Here is a 23,493-nt window from a genome sequence, read left to right as displayed (position 1 = left end):
AAGTGTCAGGATAATTAAAAAGGCATTGTTCACTTTTTAGAAGAAAAAAAATGAATTGCACAAGAAATATTAAGATAACAAAGAAAGAGCAAATATGAGTAGAAAAAATGACAGTTATCTGCAAAATTCATAAATGTGTCTTTTGTATAACCGTAATGATCATATTTTATGCTGTCATTTTACATTTAATTGCTCACCCTGGTACTTTACTTCATAGAAGCCATCAGTACCCCACAGAGCCAGATGCTGAATTGCAAAAAAACATACTGTGACCACAGACTTATAGGAAAGTAACTTTGCTGAGCTGTGGTGTATGACAAGTTAATTTTTGCAATTATACTTTTTCCAAGAATAAATGAAACTGCAGGTCATTACTATTCTATATCATTAAAAAGAGGCAGAAAATGTACTTGATCATAAAGGCCTCAAACTCATTTTATCATTACTTTGACATATGAAAGCAACTTTTCAAGCTGCTTTTCCTCAATGTGACTTAATGAAATAAGCACCACCTCAGCTGAAATATGTAAACATCTTGCTACATTAAGAAGCACGTAACTAGAGAATATTGTTGTTATTACACAATGCTAACCCATCATAGGTCTAGCAGGAAAGAAATGTTATATGGGCTGTGCATACTCATAGCTGTTAGCTCTGCTGTGTCACCCTACATGTGAAATTACTGAGGAGACACTGTTGCTCAGTTGTTATGCAGACCTAAATCATCCCGTTCATTTATCTTCCTGTGAGACATTAAATGTTATAAATGTTTTTAAAAAGAATTAAGCACGAGCAATGTTCATCACTGTCAAATTGTCTGTGCAATCAAACAGCATGAGGGCAGGTATCATTATGAAACATGTAATGTCTGTTTTCTGTATCCATGCTTATGCCATGTGAAGAAAGACCTACTAAGAACTCAAAAGTTGAAGTTGTGTGGTTCTTTGAATTTCAAAGTATTTCCTGTACATGGAAAACTCAGAACTTTCCAGAGCATTTTTTCTCATAAAATGCCTTTTCATTTTCTGCACAATTGCTTTACTTTCCCATCACCAATACAAACTATAACACTCAGGTAAGAAGAAGAGACTCTGCTTTCCAGATGAAGAATATATTTATTAAGACAAAAGAAAGAGGAAAATGTTCTAAGTGTCATTGCATCCATTTGCAATAAATGTCAAGAACCTTTTAAAAATTGACTACAGCTGACAAAAGATATCAGCTTGACAGCCAAAGAGCTGGAAATCCTCAGTTCACCCACTGAACAAGTGAATACAGTGACCTCCAAGCCAAAAAAATCCCAACTTTTCAGAGTCTTCCCTGCCAACCCATCCAATCCTTAACAGTATTAAGCCAAATACATCCTTTGTTAGCACACCCTTTAGTATATCTCCTAAATTAACGGTGATTAGTTACCTCAGTTTTCTCTTCTGAGAATGAAAGAGCAGGGACCAGTAGACAGGTAATGGAAGAAACTGAATTATGTTTCATGGAATGAAAAAAATGGAAAAAAATGGAAAAAACAAAGAAAACCTTTGACTAAGATTTTCAGATTCATGGAGCCAACCAGAGACAAAAAAAAAATCACACTGATTTCTTAAAATAGGTTGCATATAACTTCATACTCGTGTCCAAGTCCTAGTGCTTTTCTTCCAAACAAGAACCTTAACTATTCTGAAATAATTTACAAATGTTACAATTTGATAACTGGGGACACCTCTCCATCATTCTCCATTCGATCTCCTTGTGTGGCAGCTGCAGATCCCTATGCAGGAGATTGTCTCTATTCATATACAGGTTCTGCAACAGCAGTTTCACAGTGTTTTCATACACACACAACGAACTTCTAAATACACTTGCTATCAAAAAAGGATACCACAAACACTGGATGCAGTTCTTTTTATTCTTACTAATAGGATACTAAGTCTTTATCGCTCCAAGGAGGTGTTTTTGTCAGGAAGAAGAAATTAGAATTACAGAGGGGAAAAAACATATGCTTTGAACTGCTTACCACTGCATACAAGTCTTCTATAGAAATGAAATGCTACCCAAAGAATACTGCGCAGCTACAAAATAGGGGAAAGTTGTCCACAGGCAGACAGAGAACCAAACAGCTTTTAAAATCTCCAGCACCACAGTTTCAATCTCAATGCATCCTATTTGCAAATAAATCACTACTAAGGAGATAAAACGTTACTATTGTGAATAAAAGAATATAAATTAAAATATAATCAAAGTACTTAGTAAAGAACATACAACTTGCCCTGGACTACCAATTACTTTCCTGAAAATTTATATGTGCAGCATGGAACTTCTTTTTCCAAATTTTTTTTTTGTTCAACAGTTTTTTAAAGTCATGCTTATTTAAAAGACAAGGAATAAGGTTTCCTTTCCCACGAGTAAAAAAAAAAATAAAACCAAACACAAAACCAAAGAGGCACTCAGCTATTTTTAATCTAAAACTTTATCAGAATTCCTGTCACAATCAACTTGAGATATTGTAATTATATTAAAAAAAAAACCAAACAACAAAACAAGAAAACAGAAGTCTGGAGTAAATCCATTCATGCACTAACCACCAACAGCTTAGCACCTGTATAATCCAACAACAATGAAAGGCAACACGTATTCTCTTTCTGCTGGAAAGGTAGTATTTAGGAAAATGGCAAGAACCTGAAGCAGTTGCGTGAGGTTATTTACATAAGCAAAGATATGGCAAAATAATCTCGCCTGGGTGGACAGACCTTTGTAAATCAGTGAGAGTTAGCAGAGCTCAATACAGAGACATAGGATTACCTATGCAGAACAGTTCAGAGTCAGGGCTTAACACATGAAGGACTAAAACCTACCTACTATCTCTTCCCCTCTTTCACTGTCAGCTTTTATCTGTATTCATTATTTTCCATGTTAAACTGCTTTTGCATACCTCACGATATACATACATTTTATTATTTGCATGACTGGGGGGAGGGGGGGAGAGTATTATCTTAAGAGAGATTTCTCGTGCTTTTTTCCAAACCCTTTCCAAATACCTTTCACCTTCAAATCAAAGTCAACTATTTTTGACAACCCATGCGCAAATTTTAAATAAAAAACTGTTAAAGCACTTGTCCACTGAACAATATTAAAGCCACCATACTGCAGTTCAATATATGATTAGAAACAAAATTAAAGCATTTGTTAAAATATATGCTTTTTATTATGCAATATAAATATAAAAAAAAATTAGCAGATGCTCTTTAACTGTCAAATATGGATTTTTCATAGCGGGTACACAATTTACTGTCACAGGCCCTTTGGTGCTACAAAAGTATTAGTACAGCTATTAACTATTTAATTCTTTAGCTGACACTGTGTTTTAGGAAAGGGATTTAAATAATTTACTTATACATTCTGTTTAAATTTTGCTGCTAGGAATTCATGCAACGAAGTTGTAGAAAAAACATGATGCTTGTTGATAGTGATATAAGGCAGGATTATTATAAAAACCAATTATATCTTTTCATTCTCTTTTGCTTAATTAAAGCAAGAAGAATCACTATCTTTCTCAGCAGTAATCATGTGGAAGCTGTATAGCACAGATACAGTAATAAACTTAACCTTATCACTTAACTCTATTGGGTCATTCGACTGAGGCACAGTATCAGAGCTCAGAATCAATGCTGTAACGCTAACATCTTTGAGCAGTTCAGAGATTGAATAATGCCATCAGTAAAAGGACAGTCTTTGTTCCTGCTTAGCTATGCTGGATAAATGTTCCCGCTCATAACTTTTAATATGGCAGCTTAACCATTTAATCATTGTACATTAATACATTATCAATATTGTGAACATGTAAGTACAAAATTACTTGTCAAAGTAATCAGATATTACCGATTTTTGTACATAAAGATGATACGTGTGGGATTTTGTCTTAATTATGTATTTTCACGAAAGAAGATATAGCCCAGACTTATTTTTTTTAAGAGAGATTGAGAAGAATGATCATTTCTAAGTGTAAATTTATCTTCCCTCCATCTAAAGCAGATTTTTAAAATTAAAATCAATGTTCTTTATTTGCTTTGTTAATTATCAAGTATGCAAAGTTTTGTGCATTTTAGCTATACAGGGGATACTTTGGCATCAGGGGGATTTTCATAACTGAAAACTTGTGCTATATCACAACAAATTAAGCATAATTAAACATTCTGTTCAGTGTCTATTGTTAATTGCAGCAGCTAATTTGATGCTTAGTTAGTGTTATGTTCAGAACTATTTCTGAGCACACAGAATTCTTTGGTTAAGACTGCTTGCTTATAGCCCTAAACTTATTTTTTTCCTCTCGTTTGACAGATTTTAGCTCATTTATTACTTTTGTTAAACAATCAGAAATTCCCTTGCCAAGGCAGTACTTTGAGGTCCTTCACTTTCACCAAGTCAGACACTAAATCATAGGGGACAATTATCAGCAAATGCTCTCCGACAGGCCCTAAGCCTGCTGAGGTAATGCAGCTGACAAACTTTGATGCGCCATGCCCGTGCACATTATGTTCACGTAGTGTGTACATCTGGGCACCCTTTATGGCGATGCAGCAAACAGCCAATCATTTATTCCACTCTAATTAGCACACATGTAAATCCTCACCAATCAAGCCACTCACAGGGTTACCATTGTGGCAGCCATACAGCAAGCTGGCAGGACATGGAAAGAAAGTACAAGAAGCAACTATTGGGTTTGATTTGAACCTGCCGTCACGCTACAGCAGGTCCCCCCAGTCCTGACTGTAACCAGCTCTCCCCTTCACAAATCATCATCGAGCTACACAAGAAAAAGGTCATTGGGCAGACTGCCGACCAGCCAACATGCTTTGATTCTTTACAGGCTTTGGGAGCACACCTGAAGCGACACACGTCTCCGATAGCTTACAGCACAATAGCTGTCGCGGGCAAAAGTCAGGCATAGCTTTAAAGCATGTGGCACAGCATGGAGTACACGTTACCTTAAAGAAGCACTGTCCACCTCAATATTTTAGACCCTGTTATGTCGCCAGGAAACTATCTGCCAGGTGTCAGCATCCCTTTTCTTCCTCGCAAGCCCAGGTGCCTCTGCAGTAACTCTTTTATTTTGAAATAAATAGCAAACGCCTTCAAAAGGACAGATTCGGGCATTCAGAAAACTACTGATGCTGGTTTATATTATGCAACGCCAAAGAATACTGTGTGCTTTGAAATACCTAACATGGTTAGCTCCCATTTCCTAAAATCGAATCAAGTCAGTATGTAACACCCTACAGTGCTGTTCGTTACTAAATTACAAAAGGCTCTATTTCAAAACGGCTTTAAAATGTACATGCTTATTGTCAAGGATACAACAGTTAGCTTAATAAAAGTATTCCTCAGAACAGACAGTATTTCTTTTTAGAACAAAAATCTACTTAAAACTTACACCTTCACGCTTTCAGTGCTTACTGCAAGAAAAAAAAAAAAGACAAAAAACCTGCATTTAGCAGTAGAATTTAGTTACGCTGATTTACATTTTTATTCAATGGACTGCAGGGATGGAAACACACATTAACTAAACGAGTCTTCAAACTTTTTCTATTTATGTGTATCTGTACTCATTGTTTATCTTCGTCTGCATTTAAATAAACAGTTTATAAATTGATTTGTTATACAAATTAATGAAACAACTAGCTATGAGAAGTTCAGCATTGGTTCATTTTTCAAGCAACTTACCATTAAAATATCACTACAAATAATTAGTCTTGTAAGATTATATGGACAACCAGAACACAGAAAGAGAAACTAAACTGCGGTGGTCCTTCTGCAGACAAACTGGAGCAGAGACAGCAGTATAAGAAAAATCTGAATTAAGTTAGAGTCATTTTTAACAAAGTTTTATAAGCAAAAGAAAATTTAAAATGAGATTATCTTCCCTACAGTAACACAAAAATAGGACAATAATGCAGTAAATACTATATGCCTACCAAAAAAAACCCCAAACAAGCCAGCAAGCATATTTATCTTGTGAAATATTCAGCTTTCATGAAGAGAAATATTGGGGTGGGCGAATTACCTTCCTCACGTTATGAGATGCTTTCACTGTCAATACTGCTCCCTAGTCAACCTCCCCATGCTACAGAGCTACCACCGAGAGAAAGCAGGCTGTAGCGCTCGGCCTGGATATGGGCTGTTAGGGAGGATGGTCCCTCCTAGGCAAGCAGAAAGCGCTACCTCTCGAGGCATAAGGAGAGCCCTTCCAAGAGGAGGGGAAATCACCTTACAAGTATTATTGGCTTCTGAGTCCACTCCCGAGATATCTGTAACTTTCCTACTGAAATTAGACACACCTATTCTAAATTTACTTCCAAATTGGTTATGTTTGCGTGACCGCTGGACACTCATGGCTTTGCCAAGCCTGAGGTCAGGAAGGGCGGCCCATGCGAGGCGGCCATGTGCTGGGGGACAGGCAGAGCCCTTGCACCTCCTCACACCCTGCCCTGTCCATCAAGCGCCATCCCGGGGGATCCCTGACCCACAAGGGACAGGGGGTGACCCACGGCTGCAAACACAGCCCTCCTTTCCAGACCCCTAGGGCCAACACGCACCAAATACCAACCAAGCGCTGCTCCTGCAGGGATCACGCCTTCACCCAGCAGCAGCCCCTCTGTGCCTCGTGTGTCCCTTCACGCAATGGCTGCCAGGCGCAGCACGCTGCTTTGGAGGGCAGAGCTGGCTATGAATAGCCCCCATCCCTGTCAGCAGCCTTTGGGGGATTCTCACCTAAATATACACCTCTGTCAGAAGACTGCCAGTGCAAGACCGCGGAAAATCATTGGCACCGCAGACCCAAAGGCTGACGGTGAGGCCGGGTGAGGCCGTGCCAGCGGGCCTGCAGGAGGCGGCACCCTCTCCCCTCAGGTGCCGGCCAGGTCCCAGCAGAGCGGCCACCGAGGGTGCCCCGGGCAGGGCTGGGCAGTGGCAGGGGAGCCACGGCCCTGGCTGCGCCCCAGTGGGGACAGCAGCTCTCAGCTCCCACCTGCCTGCCCCAGGGCTGGCCAGCAGACAGAGACAGCGAGTCCATGGACCACGTTCAGGTGGAGGCCACCACCTTGAACCTAAACCACCCGTAACACCATCCTTTAGAAATGGTGTGAGGCAAAGGAAGAGTGAAGGTCCTGTGGTGACCAGCAGCCGAGTATCATACTGCTCCCTACAGCAGGAGACATCAGCTGCTGCCTCCTGTGCCAGCTAACTGGTAGGAGTCACAACAGAGCAGGGTCTGCACCACTCAGCATGTCCAAGGGGAAGGTGGCAACTACAGTATGTTCCTCCAAGAAACGGCAAACAGAAAGGTCATGGACAGACCACCTATACCAGCTCCTTGGGAATTCTGTCCATAGGAATGAAAATACATACGTAACGATCTTACATTCTCCTTTTCAGATGCGTGTACAGGATTTTTATTTGTTTGGTGCAAGAGAGTCTCCTCCTTTCTTTGTTATCTCAGAATGAAAGAATATTGTCCATGTACAATGCAATAAAATTTTGAACAAAAATGCTCACAAACTGCTTAAAGGTACCCTTTGATCTGTTACTAAATAGAGCAACACTAAGTAGTCTGATCTAATATTAAGAAATTTTTTTTGTGCCTTTTAATTCTTACATAGTTCTCATAGGTAAACAAACGTTTATGCACAGTTACTTTTTTCTCTCATTATGTGTCAATGAATTCGAAAACTAAAACACCTCAGTAGTTTCATTACCAAATTGGAACGTAGCTGCTTATTCTGTATAGCTGTAAGAGGTAATGTTTAAAAGTTTTATGTCAGGAATTTTTAACAAGTTTTAACTACAAGATCCACTTGTTTCACTTCATTACACACTGGTCGATGGTCTTCAGTTCTCTGACAGTGTACTAAGAAAAATGAAACAGTAGTTATCATCATTGTCAGATCTCCCAAATTCGATGGCCCACCAGAAAGGCAGCAATGTCCCTATGCCACCTGCATGTCACTACTCCACTGTCAGCAAACTGGTCAGCTCACAACAACAGTTGGGTCAACATAACCACCCTGCAGCCTTTGAAAACCTGACCTTTTCATCGCACATAAGTCAGCAAACATTATTCTAGCAGTATGCACCGCTCTAGCAGGGCCACACACTTGAAATAGCATCCCAGACACCTTAAGAAAGTAGAGAATAGATATAAGAAACCATCCAGAATGGCAGACAACCATAAGAACATAAAAAAAAAAAAAAAAAAAATTAAATAGGGCAGAACTCTGTTTTCTTAAGGAGGAAAAAGTCCTCAGTGAGGATTAATAAAAATTATGAAGGGAACTGACGCAATCACTGTAGGTGGCTATCTCAGCTCATCTCAAATGCAAAGGCAAGAAAAGCTCGCTGTAAGCTATAAAAGGCAAAGGCAATCAGGCAAGAAGGGCAAATACATAGGAACTCTAATTAACAAACAATAAATGCATAAAACAAACTGCCAAAAGATGAAATCAAAGCAGGTACTTCTTCTTTTTTCTTTTCCTTTTCTTTTGGTTAATGAGACAATACACAGGTCCACAATTAATTTTTGGTAACAATTTAATTACGACAATGAATAGCTTTTAATTTTTTTTCCCCGTTTCCTATGGGAAATTGTGAAGCAGCTTGTTAAAGTAACAATTTTTTTTTTTGTTCTTTCTCTCTTTAAACATGCTTCCATCAATTTAATGGCATAGAAGACTGATGTGCTGTGTAAATTCTTGCCTGTTGAACTTGCATGACCTAACATGGACTCCTAGCAGTCACAGCACTGCAACCACAGTGCCCAAAGAGACATCTTATCTGCAGTCAACAGGGTATGCCTGTTTAAATTAAAGGCAAATTCAGTTGTTTATGATGTACAGTGAGTAATAAAATTTTGGAATAGTGATGAAGTTTTGCGTACTAAAATCTACTTGTCGCTTCCATTAGACACCATTTGCTATGCTTCCTGGAATGCATGGTAGTATTTTAGTATTCTATAGAACAATTGGGGCCCATCTATCCAAAATATTTCAGTAGATAAATCCAAATATTATCTAAAACTCCCATTAAGTAAAAAGATCCTAATGTTAGTTGATGTTTTAAAATTCTGCTATAGAAAAATTAATTTATTTGAAATTACTGATTACTGGCTTTTTAAAAAAAATGTTTTATCTGTGTATAATGCTATCTGTAAAATTGAGATTATTTGAGATGAAATGTATCATATTATAGCAAACTGTTTCACCATACACATACCTCAAGCTATTTTACCTGCCAAAATTAGGACAGCAGCTTAGCTAAACAATCCACTGACATGATATAGAAGATAAAGTATTTGCAAATAGAGCAAAGTATATGGCAAATGGCCCAAGCAGGCCTTCTAGTACAAAAGAGTGATCATTCCAGAGAATGTGAGCAAAGGATTCAGAGACAGCTTTATATAAAGTCATGTTAGGTGTTTAGGAAGAAAAGCACATTTCTACTCATCAGTATCAGGACTGTACTCAAGCTAACATCCTCTCCCTGGATCACTGCAGCTGGATCTAACTCTTCTGCGCTTACACTTATGGTTGGATAATGGCTAAAGAAAAGGTGGGTCTTTGAGGATCTTAATGCTACCTTTGCCATCAAGCACACCGAATCTAGTAAGTCACTGAAAGCCAGGCAGAACTCTCCTGTAACATGTGTCTTTCTTCAGCAGCTAAATATGAAAATGACAAGGGATTACAGTCAAAGGCTTGACATGCTCATGCCTACAGACTCATCTTCCCCCCCCCCCCCCCCTTTTTTTTTTAACTCTTTCGTCTCTGCTATTCCTGTTGCAACCATTCATGTGATTTCATTGTCTGCTCTGGCCATCTCCTTATATGCAGCGCCTGTAGGCATTAATTTTATTTAATGTACTATATGCTTGACACTCCACATGGTGTTAATGAGTTGCCAGCTGCCTGTTGTGATGCAAGAAGTAACCGCAAACCCAGTGTCGCCTTTACTCCTGCACTGGTTTGGTTTTCTATTGTGACACATAAATGTCAGCTAGTATGATCAGAAGTAAACAGTCATGACAGACAAGAAAAAAGGAGCTGACAGTTGAAGGTGATGATATCCATTAGGCTTCTACAGCTGCCACCTCCTGGGGAGACTGCTGAAGGATTTGAAATGTGGTGCAGAGCTCCTGGCTAACATGGCTTTATGACAAAGAATATGCTTACCTTCAAAATACCTGGCCTACCACCTAACCATCTGGCTTATTATCATTCAGAGAAATCCACTTATATGCACAGAAAGGAGAAAGCCATGATGGAACATCAGAAGTGCATAAAAAGGGCAGAAACATTAGTCAATCAGCCCAATGATTCCTGAACAGTTGTTAAGGGAGCATGTCATTGCCTTGCTCACTTAACCATGGACATAAAAGAAAAGAGCTTCCCAAAAAGACAGAGTTTAAGATTTCAATTAAATTAAGCTGAATCTTAAGATGTCCATCAAGAGTAGTTAGAAAGATTATATCCAAGTCAATCTTTATTCACGTTTCACTCTTTGTGATAGTAGATTAAACACTTCATTTTGTTGAAGAGAGGACTTTTACCTGATAAATGCAGAAGTGAGAAAAATCATTTAGGTTAAATACCAAGCCAGTTTTCTTACCACAACTGTCTCCACTGGACTGTAAGTCGTACAAATCAGCCAAAGCCTGTATTTGACGTGCGAGAGGATGATTGAGGAAATTTGAGACCTCCCAGTGAGTACAAACCCCCAGCAGACACCAGTGCCTTTGCTCTCTCTCCCCCACACCTCTCCAACACATTCACAAGGATGTCAGGGCAGCATGCAATCCTCAGATGGCACATGTACCTCTAGGCTGCTGCAATTTATGCCAGGGCTAACATAGCTCAACCCAGAAAATTGGAGTTGTAACTGCTTCCACGATCTCTTCCTTCCATCCCCCATACCAAGAGCAATATAAGAAGCTCAGTTAATTGCCTTTATTATATACAATATTCATTTCTTAGATTTCCATCACCGATAGAGCTATTATAAATTATTTTAGCTGTACTCCTCATGCTTTTATCCCAGTATTGATTTTATTTTTAATGTAAACTTTTAAATTATAGTGCCAGAGAAACAACTACTTATATAGCTACAAAGGCTAAATTAACAAGACCTGAGAGAAAAATACAGATAGGTACTGAAGATATTTGATATGAAACATCAAAACCTAGTATTATTTCATTTAATACTAAAATGTAAGAAATTCAAATGTCAAGGTAGTTCCACCTTCCAGTATACAACAATAGTAAAGTATTAGATTCAAGCTTCATAATTAGCTTAATCAGATGGAGTCTCTAATTCCTTTCCTTCAGCCACCTAAGCTTTACTCAGCTTGAAGAACACAATTACAAAAAACACCAGCAGATACTACTGGAAATGTCTCCCTATGCTTGTGTTACAGTAAAGCATATAGTAGTTTACAGCATATCTAGTATTCAGCCATTGTAGTATTTTTAGAGGTATAGGTGCACATTGCCACATTTGCTAAGGAAATGTTTTTCTGTGCCTGATACAGGGACTTGGGGAACATTTCCTTTAAATTGCTAAACTAAACACAGAATTTAAAGGCGTGCTTAGTCTGGTCTCTAAATGTATGCACACATAAATAGTCTACGCAGAATCTCAGCATTTGCAATTAGTTGAAGACAATTTTAGTAAAAAATAAGCCTTTTATACTATGGAATTGGAGCAATAGGTTAAACTGTAATTTTTGTCAACAAGTCCATTTTGAATCTATTGATTTGCACAAGGTGATTTGATGCACTGATTTGAATCTTATGTACAGAAGTGATATTGCATTAATTGAAAAATAATTGCATTCCTCCCACATTATAACAGATTCCTTTACATTATCAAAGTTTTAATCTCTGATGAGTTTTGCAAAACTCAAACCTAAAATTCACTGATTTATCTCTTAATTCAGATATGCCAAATACTTCAAGATGAGGAATTCAAAAATAGCAGACTGCAATGCAAATATGAAACAAAAGTAAAAACATTTGCATTTTCTTTCCATATATTGTAGCATATTAATTGTTGGTTTTGGTAACGTAGTTTATTAGTTTTGCATAATTTAAGTTTTAATTCATCGTTTAATTTTTAATTAAGCAGTCTCTTTCAAGATGAGCTTTCTGCTCGGATTTTAGTTAGATGCTAAACATGCTATGCATAAAAGCAATGGCAAGAATGTAATATTTAGTTCATACGATTTCTCTGTGATTTCAGACATGAAAGTAACCAGTTTTTCAGAGTATAAAATAACAGCAATTGTAAAATGTCATATAAATTTTAAATAATTAAAGCCCTCTGAAAATATCTGAAAAACTAGTGGGGCAATTATACAGAGAATAAGAGAATAAGAGCCATATACTTCCTACAGATTTTGCTATGTGTTTTTTGTTTTGGTTGTTTGGTTTTGGTTTGGGCTGGGCTTTTTTTTTTGGAGGGGGGGGGGTGGGGTGGGAAACAGGGACTCACCCTCACCCCCCCCCCCAATCCTGCAATTTTGCTAGAGCAAGAACACTGGATTTTCAAGTGCTAACTCCCTACAGACCATGAAAAACTCTATGCAATACCAAATATAGGGAAACAGGCTAAGCCCCAAGGAAGGGTTACATTTATTTTTGCACATAAAGGCAAAATTTAAGAACAAAACCTATTTAAGATTGCAACAAAACAAAATTTAGTAGGAATTCTAATTATGTATGAAACTAGCCTGAATGCCTACCTACATGGATTAAAAAGAAAAAAAGAGACAATCTTGCTTATTGTAGACTATTTGTGGCTTACTGGAATATTCAGAAAGAAAAAAAATAATCTTGTTTTAATACCACATCTGTCAATTCAACTGAAAATTGTGAGTGCTCCCACAATTTCTCAGGCCCACAACAGCTACTTTCAAGATGAAGGTCAGCATAAACATATGGGAGACACCGAACAGCAAAAAACAAAATTAACCTACTGCATATGCTTTTTGCACACATAAATACATAAATAACAGTGCAACCCCAAGCATAATTTTCTTTGCAAATTTCTTCAATGTCCTGAAAAAAACAACATTGCTTTACATACAGGGTTTCATACCAGAACTACTTCAGTTACCACTAAGATCTCTAAATTTAACTCCAAGTACTAACATCTGTACTGTCCAGAAATCTTCCCTAGAAGAAAAGTACTACCCCACTGAGCAAGATAAACAAAAACACACATACACACACCTTTCTTAAACAAAAGGGAAGCAGCTGGCTATTCCTGTTCTGGGAGATTCTCTGGCTTCACAGGTGAGGGAAGGTTAAGTAACCCCCACATTTGAAGTCTCTGAACCCTGGAGCTTATTTTACAACCACGTGTTTACTAGCTGGATGCACTACAGTGAGATTCAACCTCAGAACAAGAATCCCATGTAGGATCTACCACGTTAGCTCCAGATACCCCATTTCCCCAGAAGAAGTTAACTTTTGAGGGTGTATTCGTGCCAGGAAGGTGAGATCTCTCAGCAGCACTCATTGCTGTCAGGCTCCTGTTTCAGTGGCACAGTGAAGCAGAGTCCCTGGAGGCTGCAAACTCGGAAAAATTTTTCCTTGAGAAAGCTGCTGTGAAGTACCAGAGAACTTACCAGGTAACAAGGCAGGAAACAAGCCAGAAGTTTGCGTTTCCTTAGAATATTTCATTTTCAGTAAATCTACATTCTTTAAGGAAAATGTTGGTAAAATATTTTTTAACAGTTTAGTTGTCATTCAGCTAGATTTCTGGAGGAAATGAGGAGTAATGAAACCTCGCTTGGAGATCACGGTCTAGAAGTTGGCCTCCCTTAGGGCTGGAGTTGCTCTGTGTGAAGTGGGCAGTAGTCTGTTCTTTTAAATCTGACTACAGGGATCAGTTTCTCGATCTGAAAAAAAGCAGCATCCAGTGGCTGACCCCAAGGTGCACAATAAAGGTCTGTCAGGAGAGATACACATAAAGATGGGCTACGCACAACTTAACAGCAGAGTACAGTGTGTGTATGCTCCTGTTCAATGGGAAGCAGCAGGATGAAGCCCTGTTTTTACAGACCTCTGTACTGTTACAGTAGTCTGTTGTTCAACTGCAGGTAAACGTGCATGGCAGAGCAAGAAACCAGCAAAATACTGAAGTTTAGATTAATCACGCTGGTTCTGCATTTCTGGGAGTTTTTTGTCATTTCGGGTTTGGGGTTTTTTGGTTGTATTGGAGGGGGCAGGGGGGTTCCAAACAAATGGCTAAACGGTAAAGATTATGGGCAGCCAAAAAAAATGACTGAATTCTGGGAATCTTAGTTGTCTCAGTCTGGCTAGATTCCTATAAAAACCATGTTTCAAATAAATTCAGAAGAGCTAATGAAAACGTCTATATTATTTTAAAACATGTTTTTGCATGAGGGTTGAGATAAAGCCTGTGGTAATCCTAATGGAAACTCCAAAACCCAGCTTTAAAGCAAGCAGCTGAAAATACCTTGCAGGAGCAATGAAAGACTCAGGTTGAGACCTAGTGGCATCACTTCACTTATAACTGATTAAACTTTCTGACAGGAAGATCTAGATAGATCAGCATTCAGGGGGTTACAACAGCTCCTTTTTCTGGAGACAAAAATATGTAGTGTCAACACACTCTCCAGTGGTTCCCCATCATCAGGGTACTAGCACTGCAAAAAGAAATAAACTTACTCAGCAGTTCAACATAGAATAAAAGGTTTTCTCTCCTTAAAGTGCAGCAACACAGAACATCTCTACACATTCCAAATCTGAATAACTGGGTCACTTGGCCTGTGTGAGCAACCTATTTTGCTGTCATATTTATATAAACAAACAATTACTTTTAATAATCATTCATGCTGCTTGACTTACTAATCTTATCAGATACCAGTAGTGCACTCCAGCAATAGAAAGAGCCATGACAAAAATTTATCACCTAGGCTTCAGCTGTATTCAAAAGTTTTGGAGACAATGAAGATAACAGACAGAGATTTCCGAATTCACACACACCTTCCTGATACTGAAGGCCAGGCAAGAAAAGACTGAAGCGATTCCCATTTCCTCACCCACAGACATCAGTAGCAGCAGCCTCTGCCGCCAGAACGTGCATCAGAGGGCTATACAGGCGTCGCTGCAGATCAGTACTTCGGTGGTCAAGATAAGGAGTCACTAAGACGAGGAAGGTGATACACTTGTGGTAGAAATGCCATCTTCCATTACTCATTACTGAACATACATTTTGAACCAATTTTATGGTAATTTTGAGTAACAGCACTGCTGATTCCTCAATCTGCATTATGCCAAATATGTAGCTGTAACACAAATGCCATGTTTAAACCTAGCGCTCTGGTTTGCCTGAATGTGCTGATAACCCAGAAAACATGATAAGGATGTAAAAGCTGGCAAACCAAGCCTGAAAGAAAGCCATAATTCTACAGACAGTGGTGTTAGCAAATTCTGTCTTCCCATGATTTTATGCCTCATGAGTTATTCAATCCCCAGCTGAAGTTTCCATTGCACAGAGCATTCCCTCTGCTGTGAGAACTGGCGAACACAATCAACACACACAGAGGAGCCTTTCTTTCCATCAGGGTGCTTATCAGGTCTTTTCTTCCCCTCCCCAGACACCTATCTCCACAAAACTTTCAGGAACAGAGGCCATAACCTGAAGTACTACAATAAGGTGTAAATCATGACTCAAAGACAGATCGATCAAAGTAGGGGAAGGCAGTAGGCTGTTCATCTCTCAAGGATTTAAGACATTACCTTCGAATGAAAAAAATAAGCATTTTAAAATTTCGTTTTCCTTTCACCTAAGGCCTAGCAAACAGTATAAATTTTGAGCAGCCATATCTATTTTTCAGTGGCTAAACTGGCAAATGTTTCTGGGCATTGCCATATTTCACAAACCGTGAGGGGTTTTCTGTTGTAGTTTTGGGCCCAGTGAGATTCAGAAAGTACAAAAGGGCACATAAGATGTTGTACATTTTATACCCAGTAAACTCTGATCTGCGATTGATTTATACAGTGTGCTAAGTCTTTATTTCTTTTCCTTTAGCTTGGCAACATAATTTCACTTTGATGGTCAGCCTTTCAATTAATCAAAGTGGACACAGCATTTGCAGCTTCTTTTGAAGTCAGAAAGAATTGTGCGCTCAGGACCTCTTAAAATGAGACCACTTATTTAGGTACTTAAAGATGGCTGTCAACACCTAACTCCACTCTCCGAAGTTTGAAATCGCTGACTTTAGTAATTTGCCCAAGGAAAGTGAACCCAGGGCACAGAGAGACTACACAAAATCTTACCTCTCATGACCAAAAAGTCCTTGGCTCTTAGTCATACATGCAGACAAATCTCCTTCTCAGCTGGTTTGCCAGTACTGACACACACTCAAGTACATAGCAGCAGACCATTTCTAATACGCTGCTCTAGTCAGAACTGTTTTCTAGGGGGTCCTATGTCCAACTGCAATTATGTGATAATGGAATCCAGACATGGATTTAGAGAAATCAGAACGCAGCAAACTAAGAAGGCATTTCTCTGTGTCTGACGGCTCAGACGAATTGCATCCAGGTCTGCTGAGCACTGGCTGTACCACGCTTAATTTCAATACCCAGAGGTAGACAGACTGATGGAGTAAGCACTGGCTGACATTGCAGCCCAGCACACAAGCCAGCAGCACTCCTCCTCTGTGGCAGGAAAGTGTTACGCCTTCACAAGAACTCCCCTCATAAATTAAGAAGACCTAGAGCATTAATAAAGACTAGAAAAAAGAATTAGCAGCTGGGTGGAGCTGATATATTTTCCAGTACAATGTCTTTTTTCCTTCTGTTATGTGTCAAACAGCTTGTCTGTACTGACATGCAAGTGTAACTAGCACAGGTGATGGGAGATGACGTGCTACATGAAGGAAACCACAGAAGTTCACATCAGGGCCTGTAGCAGGCTGGTACCCTGGTCATTAGGCCATAGGAAAGCCCAGAGTCCTAGACTACAGCTGGGGTCGCTACCTGCCCTTGTTAAATCAGAGCTAGCAGAAGCATGCCTGAACAAATGCTTTGCTTTGCTCTACAGACCTTTTACGACACATACATGAACTACAAAGGTTCATGAAGGAGTTGCAGTGCTAGGAACAGTGAAATGGATTTTACTTTGTAGCTTGCAAGAGATCACAAAAAACCGTAAGCACTTTTCCCTTCTGTTTAGAAAATGCATCTTGCTACTTCACTTTTAACACATAATACATCAGAGCATACTGGGTAAAATACTTGCTTTGTAAAGTTTTTATTGTGTACTGATTTCAAATACCCCTTTCTCCATTACAGACAAATGGAGCTCAATATATACCCAGTATTTAGTCACCTGCAAGCATACACTGCCATCCATCTAATGCTAGTCTACCTTTCCTTCTGTATTTTACACCTAATATTACCACACATCCCTCCACCACATTATTTTTGAATAGTGCTACCAAATCCATTGGTAGACCAGATTCTTGAGCCTACTGTCCTTAACACAAACAATATAAAATAAAAATTGATTCTTCAGAAATTCTGTAAAATAGGGAAGGAAGGAAGCAACTCAGGAAATACAGAAATGGCAGCACCTACCCACCCCAGAATAAAATCTGGATGATGCTGTGCTTCAGTATCACAAGTACAGATCTTATCAAAAGCTTTCATACTTGATGTATGCCTCCACCTGTGAAATGTAGCACTGTTCCATCCGACTATTTTCAAAATCCACTGATACCTATTTTTTCCTCTAGACTTCATATTTTGAGGTTTGGGTTTTATTGTTTGTTTTTTGTTGTTTTTTAATTTGGATCACAAGTAAGAACTCAGGATGTGCTAAAACATTAGATTTCATACATGTTGAATTCTGCTTAAAATACTCAGTTCATCTCCCTCTCAAGTCTCAACTTTTGCAACAGCAGCCATACAGTAAGTCTACACAATAAACAGGGATTTAGATGTTACTACTGGTTGACAGCTGAAATTCAAAAAAATGTGTAATTATACTACTCACTGCTAGTGCAAACAGGGAAATGTAAAATAAGAACCTCTAAGAAGTGTGATCCATCAACTACAACATTTAAAAGAAAAAGGTGTTAACCAGTCCACGTAATAAGATTCTTAAAATTAAGAGATTGCAACTTTTAAAGCAGAAATTCTTTAAATGCAGCTAGCAGTAAATTGAAGAATCTTTTCAATAAAACAGAGTAGCCTATGACAGCAGCTAGTCTACCACCCAGAAGTTTATCAGAGCAAAGAGATGACAACATTTAGTAGATCATTCTGGAAGGGAGAGGAACAAAATTCCATCCCATCCCAAATTTGCCTGGGAAACTGTACACTACCTCAGAAAAACACTCATATGCCTAAATAATCTGCAAATCCTCATCACAAACCCTCAACACTAGAAATACATAATTTTAAGAAAGAAAAATGCTTCAACAGACAACTGAACTTGTAGGAATGCTGCAAACAAGTGTGTCCCTTAACTATATTCTATATAGTTTCCTGTGAAAAAACAATCTTAAATGATTCAATATCCTTAATTGTGTTGCATCTAGCTTAAGTAATGGTGTCTGGACTGAGTAGCTGAGCTGTACTGTGGTGTACACGAGAGTCCTTTTTTTGCTCACTTGCATGGATTAAGGTGATGGTCAAAACATATTACACCTCTCAGTCTTCACTCATGACTTTTCTACAGAAAGGAGGTACAAAGGGGAATCAGGCATTTCTGAACCTTAATATGGAATCAAAACCAAAGGGATCATAAAGTGTTTCTCAGCTCACCAAATGTAATGTAGCCTATGGTAAACTATTCCACTTCCCTCCTGTATTTTGCTGCACTTCTTTGGTGTGTTTTACTAGGTGCTCTGGAAAAAACTCACATAGCAGAAACAACATTATGCAAAAAGCATGAGGTAGCCAATAATATAGCATAAAAGCAAAAGACCTGATCTGACCAAACACAGCTCATCTTCCCTTCTTGCTGCAGTCAGGGAGAACATTCTGCTCAGCACCTCCCACTATTGGGCCAACAGAAAGAAAAGGTCAAAAAGCTGTGGCAAATGCAAGGCAGACAGAATTTAGGGTATCCTTAAACACATCCATGTGGAACAGGTGAGCAGTGAGTGCTGCCACGGACACTGATACAGTTACTTAAATGCAAACAACCTGTGGAAATATTTGCATAACCTATTCAACGGCTGTGAACTGGGTCATGATTTGTATCATATGTGAGTGTACTCACGGAGATTTATAAACAAACTGCTTACTAGAAATCACTGACTCAAGTCTGAGAGGCACATTTAACCATGAACAGACCAGCGGTGCCTTTCACCAAGCATCTGTGCTTCCAACATTGACATTTGTGCAGTCTAACAAAATTCCTGAACATGCATAACTTGTGGTGAATCAATGTGGCTATGACACAGGAAAATAAACTATTTACACAAACAGTTTTATGTGCACCACAACTAACCATTCAGTTTGTCATTACTTGGATGCCTTAAGTACAGTAAATGCACTGCTATCTTTGTTTACTCTTTGCTTTTAAACAAAAAAGACCCTAAGAAGGGTAATATTAAAAACTGTATTACAAACAGGAATGTGAGGAAATCCAAAGGTACTTTTTCACATCATGCACAAGCCAAGGCACACTACTAATATACACATGCAGATTATATGAAGACATATTTTACATCACATGAAAATTAACTTGTGTTTTAAAGAGTAAAAGATTAGAAGAGCCATCTAGAGCCCACTTTGTTGATATGTGGGATGTTTACTATGGTTTTCAAATGTGCTGCCAATGACTTAGTCTTTTTAACAGTATTTACTATTTGTAACCCATTTCACCGTTTGCTATGCCTTTCCATCACCTCCCTACTCCCAGTGAAGACATCTCCTTGGTAGAGTACTGCTTGCCTTCAGGGAGCTGACCCACTGCTTTGGAAGGCTGAGATCAGACAGCTCGTGATAGGTCTCCTGCAGGAACGCTCTGTGCCTGTGGATTTTTACTTCTCTCATGTTCTCTTCTGCTGTCGCTCCTGTTAATACCATTCCCCCGCTCCAAATGTAGCAATCTTCTTTTCCTCTCAATTGTTCTAATAGGCCTAATCAAATTAAACTCCGAGGCAACTGATCTCTACTTCTGCCAAGCTTGAAGGGTGGCAGATTCTACTTCAGGCCTGAGGAAGAGCTAGAAGCGCCCAAAGCTTATGTGTCTTTTCCAGCTATATCTGCTGGTTGATTATAAGGTGTTCTCTCTCCTTATAAACCTAGCTGTTGAATTTTCCACACTGTATTACTCATCTAAAAATTGTACTCTGGTTTCTTCTCTGCTCCACAGCAGCCACATATCAAGGAGTGCTAACAGAAGCTCCACTGCAAAAAAGTATAGAATTATTTGGGTTAAACATTCCCAGGCATGTAACAAAGTGGTGGAAAAGAAGAAGAAACTAAATGGAATTAAATTTATCTTACAAACCAGAGCCCTCTGTACAAAGAAAATGGCATGCCAGGAGTCAAAAGAGTTAGGATGCAAGTTCCCTTGTATCAATACTCACAGGCAATCACTCACCTTTTTATGGAGAACAATGACCTTTTTTGATACAATGGTGACCCAGCTTAGACGAGTAAATGGAAAAAAGTATGAAAAAAAGAGACTTTTTATTATTCCTTGCAATCAAAATGTAAAAATTTAAATGATCTAAAAAAGCACCTCTTTATTAAAGAGTTGATGAAAGTGTGGGTCAGTCCTATTATCCTTTTAAATTAATAAAAAATTCCTGATCTTTTAAAATTCAGAAGAATAATGTATATTTAAAATATTCTGTAATTACAGCAGAAGTATTAATTAACAGTTCATGGATGCATAAGTAGTGAGATGAAGGAATAAGCCACCTACTCACTATAAATATAAGCTTAAAAAATCATTTTATAGCATTTTTGTAGCTGTATGATGTTAGGCAGGTCATAACACTAGTACTTTCCTCTGAAAACCTAATAATTATTAACCTTTTTAATTTTTAAGCTGAATATTGACTTTGCAATAAATTGGAGTAAGTTCAATCTTACAGTCAATTCCAAACATGAAAGAGTTTCTCTTCCAGCCACACTGACCATTAGCACTAATTTACAGATATTTTCTTAGGCTTGACTCAAGGAGAAGTCTGAATTATCTTACTGTGAATGATTTTAAGTAACAGCACAATAATTAACGTATAAAGCTCAGAACTACAGATACATAAAATCACTATTTTCTCTACCAAACTATGAAAGGATATTAAAAGTTATTTCAGATTGCATGGGAAAACATTAAAATCTACAACACAATCTTCCTTCCACAGTAAGACCCACAGGTAAAGAGGAAAAGTATGGGATGCAATTCTGTTAAATTCAGCCCTTCAGAAAATGTGATGGGTTTGCTTCTATACTTTAAGACCCCTTTTGTTAAATGTTTTTTGTTACATTTTCAAAAAATAAGCTTTCTAGTTAGATCTGACCACTACTAGTTTTGTATACCATCCTTCAACGCCCAGAAATGTCCCTCTTCTCACAGGAGTCTGAATCATCACAGTGTAGGTAAGAAACTCCTTGTTCACGGTGCACAGGGGAGGCTGCCTGAGCAGGCAGGAATTTCCCACTCGTCCAGCCCATTCCCTCCTCTCCCCATGGCAATAGTGATCTGAGACAAAAAGTTAGGCTGCATCAGCACCATGGGAAGGATTGCATTTTCTCATCCTGGTAACCCAGAGGGAGGAAAAGAGACAGAGGTTGGGAGGAGAGATGTGTTTCCTGTGTAGCATATGCTGGAGAAATCGGTCAACAGAACAGTGAGACTGTGGAAGGTCCAGTGGTCCATGAGAAAAACACCCATGGCATGTGGGCTGTGGGGACCTGAGCTGGAAGGGAAGAATTCACTTTGGTGATGCGGGAAAACCAGCTAGGCAGCTCATGGGGTAAGAGATGATTTCCCATGAGCTGGAGCACAAGTCAGCCATGGGGGTTGAAAAGGCCAGAGTCAACATGGTTGGAATTTGCAGTGCCAGGATTTTGTGGGAGAAACAGTGTGTGGACCAGTACATCCACCCACAGGTTGGTGAATGAGCTACAGAAAAGCTATTAAGAAAAGGGATGTGCATGCATGTGTAGGTATAGAAAGCAAAACAGAAATAGGGATATTATATTATAACACGGGAATCTTTCTAGAAATTACAACTCAGAACTTCCTTATTTCATACCAACTTCTCCATGGGCACAGCAATGTCCTGACAGTACAGAACGCTCCTTCCAGTACCTCTTTAGCAAGAGAAAAAGAATTAATCATGCAGACAGTCACAGCCTTTTTGTGTAACCACACTCCAGCACAGCATTTGCCCCATTACCAGAATCTGGGCACAAATTCACATCCCCAGTGCTGTATCAGTCTCCCTTTTACTCTGTTGGGAAACACACTCTACTACAGCTCCATACATAGGAAATCAGGAGTATCAGATAATATATATGAGAATGATATTAACTTCCAGCTTCAGAAACAATATTGGGTTATTTCCTATGTTTTTCATATGTATGAACAAAGAAACCTCCCCCAAACAAACCCTGAAGCACTGTCAAGAAAATTATTTCACAATATCCTTTTCACGTGAACAGCAAACACTGCATGGTCCAAAAGATCATTTGTGTCACATAGTGTCATATGTCTGTTTAACTAACTAATGGGATAGTTGCTTGATGTTTTCTTATATGATCAAAGAGAAAAAAAAAAAAAGGGGGGGGGGGGGGGGAGAAGAGAAGAAAAAAAACAACCCCAAACAAACCTAAATAATTTCCCAGGTATTTCCTTCCTAAGCATTTTTCTAATTATAAGGATAAAATCCTGTTATGTGCATTCATCACAACCACAGAAATAAACTATTACATAGATTTAGTGAATTTACTGGCTGACAGTTTAATTTTTAATAAACTTGTCAGGTCTCAGGCATCTAGGGGACTGCCTTCATCAGGAAATAACTCAAAGCAGAAAAGAGTAAACTCATTAGATTAAGGTCTGCAATGGAGGCATTGCTGAAGAAGCAACAACCTGCTGGAGTCCCTCCACCTACCAAGCTCCCAAATGTTATCTTAAAACCTTGGGAGTCTCTAAGTGACCAACTTTGAATTCTGATTACATGCCATCCAATTTCTACTACTCTAGACCTCAAGATAATGCAATTCTTGTGGCATTCCAACCCTCCAACACACCAGCAATGTCTCCCAGTGCTATGCCATCAGCAGGTTTTCATAACTACAATTTTGGGGGGGGGGGGGGGGGTGGTGGTGGTGTGCAGCAAGGTCAATAATGAAAATATTTAATAAGATCTATCCTAGTATAACCTTCAGAGTAATCGTCTGCTAGACCTCTCATTACTTTTTTTAATACCCTTTGTCAAATCTG

The 23,493-nt window shown here is 38.8% G+C and overlaps 1 protein-coding gene across 1 annotated transcript in view; it reads right to left on the bottom strand.

Moving 5' to 3' along the window:
- ZNF407 (zinc finger protein 407) overlaps window positions 1-23,493 on the bottom strand; it is a 344,031-nt gene that overhangs the window by 243,983 nt on the left and 76,555 nt on the right. The gene's annotated exons all lie outside the window — the stretch shown is intronic.

The sequence above is a fragment of the Falco cherrug genome, chromosome 3, assembly GCF_023634085.1.
Source record: "Falco cherrug isolate bFalChe1 chromosome 3, bFalChe1.pri, whole genome shotgun sequence".
NCBI classification, from domain to species: Eukaryota; Metazoa; Chordata; class Aves; order Falconiformes; family Falconidae; genus Falco; species Falco cherrug.
This window is presented reverse-complemented; position numbering and strand designations above follow the sequence as displayed.